This window comes from Nelumbo lutea, chromosome 6 (genome assembly GCF_056320005.1).
Source record: "Nelumbo lutea isolate HS-2025 chromosome 6, American lotus-T2T, whole genome shotgun sequence".
Lineage (NCBI taxonomy): Eukaryota > Viridiplantae > Streptophyta > Magnoliopsida > Proteales > Nelumbonaceae > Nelumbo > Nelumbo lutea.
In genome coordinates this window covers 7,984,776-7,990,775 of record NC_142689.1, presented here as the reverse complement: position 1 = coordinate 7,990,775, position 6,000 = coordinate 7,984,776, and positions in this window count along the sequence as shown.

The window sequence follows — 6,000 nt, the reverse complement described above, 5'->3', positions numbered from 1 at the left end:
CAAATGCATGAATGCATGAAGAAAACCAATAAAGATGTGAGAATTGAGTAAGAATTATGGTGAGTGATGCCCTGAACTGGGTCCAATTAAGGACGTTTTATATTTATGGACAATAAAATGAAGTACCATGATTGGCATAAATTATGGTGTAGGGGAGGAGATTGGCTTCTATAAGGGCAAATCTGTGCCCACACCATTCTAACAGTCTTTTGCAATTTTGTATTGAAAATGTTTTTTCATAAAATAAAGCACACAAATTCGGAAATATTCTCAATACAAGACAGTAAAAGTTGATTGAATGGGATTTGCCCTGACCGAAGCCGAACTCGTAAGGGAGAGACTGCCGTAACAGCCATAACAAACTGGTCTTTGGTTGGTACATAGACCTTCTGTCGGCCAGCCAAACGCCATTCCTCTCCAGTCTCCCTCCCTCCCATAAACTGCCCTTACCCAAGCGCCAAAGTACAGCCATCGGCCCCGCAGGAACACACATAAGAATAAGAGACCTTAAATTGAGAATTTGAGTACGTATTCCAGTTCATCTGCCTGCTTTGGCCCAATGCCACTAAATTAATGGCACTGCCAACTTTACTTTGTACTCCATCTCTTCCTGTCCCATGAATATTCAAGTGCCATCCAGGCTTCACCCTCCCAGCTACTTTATACTCATGGATCCTTGCTGTCTATCTTTGATTTATATATATATATATATATATATATATATATTGTAACCCTTTTTATTTCACTGTAAAAATATCCTATAGCAAGCACATTGCAGTCACAACATTAAATGTTTACTTATAATGTACCGTTGTAACTTGCAAGTGACATGAAGTGTGGCTAGATGCATGTGCTTTCTCACTGTTTACAGAGTTCTTGCTTTCGGGGGGAGTTAATCTTAGCATTGGGTTAAAACTGTAAATCACAACCTTTAGATGGTGTTTGGTATGGTTTTCATTATTTGAAAAACGATGTCATCTCATCAACATGTAGGCATTTATCTCAAAATACTATTTGGTAAGACTGTTTACTAAATAAACACTTGTCTTGATTTATGTGAATCAACTGTTGAGAGAAGCTTAATTTTAATGTTTCCCCAGCATCAATGATTTTTACCTACTGTTCTGCTTATGCGGTGTTTAATAACGTTTAATGGCGCCCAACTATCAAACAATACTAAAAAACATTCATCAACCATTTTTTTTCTCAAATCTAAAGATAAATCAAATACAAATGTTTTTTCATGTAAACGGAAGCAGAACCAAACATCCCGTTAATGTATTAGTGTTGCACCACCTTTTAAGGATAGTTCATCCAAATTCAAGGTGGGGCTACAGCGATACAACAAATACAGTGATGATTTCACGGTTTTAGCAAGGAGTAAGTCACGGTCCTAGGCTCCTAGCAGAGGTGGATTGTTTTATTTATAACATGACTTGGTGATGGGACTCCCCATCTCCGGGCTGATATGCCTGAGCTAGCCAGCTGGCCATAAATGAAAGAGGTTAGGTCTTGGCACCGTTGGCATAGTTCATTGATGGTCTATTTTTACTTGGTCAGAGGTGCGGTGTCATTGAACTTATTAGGCCCAACAGTAATGTGGTTAATTAATAATGACCACTGGGCTTTTGCAGGTTCAACAATTGTGTTGAATCCAGAATCATCCATTGAACTGATAAAACTGAGGGCCCAGCCCCAGTGAGCTTTCTAACTTTACTTCTGGACTGATATTAATAAACACTGTGTAGGAGCTGGGATCTCTCCCCACGTCCTTAGCATTGATTGAGATTCTGGGTTCAACACAATGTACGGCTGTGGTGTCCTGTGGATTTGGATGTGAGAAGAGTTTGTGGGTAGGAGATGCAGAGTGACTGAAAAAATAAGAATAAATGTTGCTCATTTTTGTGTTGGATTTATGGGTTTTATTTCAGTAATGTCTTTGTGCAGTAAATAACAAAACAAAGTAAAACTTATAGGGGTAAGAAGGATTTACACTCCATCGGTCCCTGGCTTAAGGGCCGGGTACATTGAAATTTTAATAATTTCTCAACATCAGCTCACCCAAGTTAAATTGCACACTAAAACTTTTAACAAAATTAAACTAAAGTTTCGAGTCAACTCATTTACACTCGTATATATATATATATATATATATATATATATATATATATACTGTTGCACCAGTACAAATGAAATTATACGGCATGACTTCTTCTGGATTCTTCAGATAGAGATGTTCAGAAGAAAAACCATGCTATTATTTCAACCAAAACTCTACTTTCTATCTTCCTTGATGAAAACAAATTTGCAATATTCAACAGATATTTTGAAACAATCAACTTTTTGGAGCTTTGCAGCATGCAAATCTTTACCATATAATGAATGCCGTGTGTTACTGACTTGCTTTAGGCGAGCAGTCCTCGTCACCTTTGCCGTTTTGTGTTTTGCTCTACCACTGTCATTGTCGCTAGCATTTGTCAAGTGAATACAAAAATAATTGTTCTAGTACTTATTGCTGATCCATTTTTATTGGCCTTCTTACAAAATTTTGGCTTCAATAGGCCCAATATCAAAAGTTTAGCTCCGGTTAACACCTTGGGCTTCTTCTAACAACTCACAAATCTACAAGAGCTAAAGCCCACCTATAGCATGCAAGGTCCAAGTATGAATTGGGCCGGGCTTTGCTTGGTTATGTTTTACCTGGATTCATTTCCATTTCCTATGGATGATGGGTTGCATTCATCTCTGTATTTTTTTGTCTTTTTTTTGGGTACTGTTTCACAGTCTAATTGGTTGTCGACCGTGAATCTTGCTGAACATGCAAATGCTCATCAGCATGCCAATAGACAAATGTTTGAATGAATTACTTGTTAGAGAGTGTATATGTTTTTTTTTTTTATCCTTTCTGATATTACATATTACATATTCATTGTTTGGGAATAGAGGCCAGCATTGTCTCATTTGAGGGAATGGCTATTTCTTTCTCCTTCCTTGAAAGTGAAATCCCATTCCAATTTATTCTAATTCTCATTTTGATTCCTATCTGAACAAACGAATTATGAAGAGATAGAGAGAAAGAGGGGGAGACTTTCACATAAATTGATCCTTTTCTACATCTATGTGCACGTGTGGCTGAGATGGGGTTCAGACCAACTAGAGAAGTAGCGATTCCAATTACCCCTTTTTTACCAATGCTCCATATTTTTTTCCCAGAAAGCAAATTTATTTGGAAACAAATCTCCTCGACATTCTATGGGAAATTTAGTTCAAGGTAAAACAAGCAATTCTTGGCAAAAGTTTAGATAAATACTCGTTTTGTTGTATGCAGCCATTGTTGGAATATCTCTTACATAATTTATTGAGTAAAATATAAAAACCTCTCTTGAGTTTTCTCCAATTATGTAAACCTCCCATCTGTTTTGATAATAGCAAAAACCTCTATTGTGATTTAAAAAGAATGTATAATTACTTCCCTCTCTTTACACCTGTAATGTGGGCACGACATGGCACAGATTGAAGGCGGCTTGGATGCCATCTGTGCCGTGCCGGGCCTCGGGCCTTGGTGAGCCGTTCTTGGGCAGCCCAGTTCCCTTCCCAAGATAGGCCAACACAGCCCATGGCCCAATTCCCAACTGCACGGGACCGGGCCATGTTGGGCCTATGGAGTCAGGCCATGGCGGGCTGGGCCCATTTTTTCTTTTTCAATTGTTCTAGAATATAAACTAAGAAAAATTTGAAAAGATAAAAAATAGCATATAATAACAAAGAATTAACATGAATAATAGACAATAAGTTGAAAGAATGTGAATTTTTTATTTCATTTCAAATTTAATATATACAAAAGAGTACATTGAAAAAAAATACAATAAAGTTGAATTAAAAAAATAATAAAATTGAAGATAAAAATTATTGAACAATGTTACAAATAGCTTTTAAATAGAATTGAAAGTTCCCTGCCGTGTCGGGTCAGGCCAGGTCAGCTTGTGTGTTGTGCTGTACTTTGGGGGCTCGGTTCCCTTCGCAGGTTAGGACTGTCACGCCGGGCCTTGCCAGCCCGCCACCAGCCTGACCCACATTACAGTTCTACCTCTATATTTCTACGCAAAAATATTTGACATAATATTTTTATTTTATAAAATACTAGATTTCTTGCTGCCTAGCTACCGTTCTGGAGAAGTGCATTTCCAACATATAGATGACTGGATATCCTCTTGGTTCCAAATGAATTTCAATCCTCACGATAGGCTGAGCTAGTGAGCTGGCTCGCCATGATAGCCTTAACGTTTTGGGAATTCTGGAAGGGCCAGTCTTCAATGGATCATCTTCAAGCCCGGAACCGGAAGCCATAGCTCTCTCAGTTTCCAAGCTCCTCAACAAATGCTGCCTCTTCCCAGACGATAGTAGCTATGCTCCTCAGTCTCCTCCGTTGGTATCAGAAGGCTGGATTCCTCCCCCTGAAAACTGCTTAATTAATTGTGGTGCAGCCTTTTGTGCTGAGGTCGGGCACAGCTGCTCTTGCGAGGGAAGAGCCATCGGTGGCAGAGTGCAGAAAGCTAGATGCTCTTCAGCCTTGGACGCGGAATTCAGAGCTATCAGGTTCGGAGTGTTAGAAGTTAAGGCTAAGTTTAGAAGCAATATAAATGCAAATATGTACAATTTATAAAGTTTTACACTCTACTTATTTGTATTTATACTTTTTTCAAACTCAGCCTAAAGATTTTGCTCAGGTAGAAGCGGTCGTCGAATCACACTCCAAACTGGCGATAGAGCTAATTAACAGCCCTAAGGCAACAAGGTTCCATCGTCTTTTTAACACAATAGCAGATGTCCTGGGTTTCTTTCCTGAAAATCAGACTCTCAATTTCTCCTACACCCCACGTCATGCCAAACAACTTGGCCCACAGTGTAGCACAGTGGTCGAAATCCCACCCCGTTTTATCTCTGGATCCACCCGTTGATGTACTCTGACTACGATTGCTGCCTTTCCCCCTTGCCCCTTCGTGGGGTGCTTTTAGTTTTTCAATAAATTCTCTCATTTCCACAAAAAAAAAAAAAAAGAGCTATTTTAACGCCATCCTCAAGGGGAATTCAAATCTGCGTCCCACCCTCTCTCGCCCCACAAACGCCCCACACGCCGAGTGTCCGCCATCTATCCCTTCACACGCAATTAGCTTGTCCCGCGTGCGGGGCTAACGGGATGGCCGTTAGCTCGTCCCATTAGCCCCAAAACTAGCCCAAAACCGAGTCAAACATTCTCGCGTGCTTGAGCTGCCGGTACCCTTAATTCCGTTCTTCCCCCCTCACTCGAGTTCTCCTTCTTCGGCACCGGCGACCGCTCCGGTCAGTTCACCTTGACCGGGTATTCTCCAACATTATTCTTATGTGTATGATATTTGGCTACACTTCATTCAGTTACCCAACGTAATACCAGCCGTCGAGGCACCGGGCTACACTTCATTCAGTCGGGCGAGCTGCTATTACTTCATTCAGTTACCAGAGCAGAACAACATGAACACGCGAGCGTAATGCGAAGCTTCCAATTCTGCATAGAGAGTAGGAAGGAATGGATGGTCCAGCATCTTCAGAATCCTCTTCTCCGTCTCCGCCCTCTCTACCTTTTTCTTCGACGTAAGCGCTTCTTTATCCACAACCTTCATGACGTAATAGCGTAATAGCAGCTATCATCACCAGCAATGGAGGTCCTGAGACGGCACAGCCGCACAGGTAGACGCTCCCAATGTCGCCGCTCCAATTTGACGAACGAGCTTGAAATCCCTGAAAGTCAACCCGCTCTTGCAGCGGGAAATGGCAGAACGTATAGCTTCCCACGCGAAGTCCGACAACCGGTGGGGCTTGAAGGTAAAGCTCTCAGGCGAGTAAAAGACGAAGTCTTGGCGGAGGTTTCGAGATCATCAAATGAAAGACGACTGGTGCTACTGCAGCTATCGCTGCTCATCGAACTCTGGCTAGAACTTAGTGTCTCTGCTATACCGATTTCAC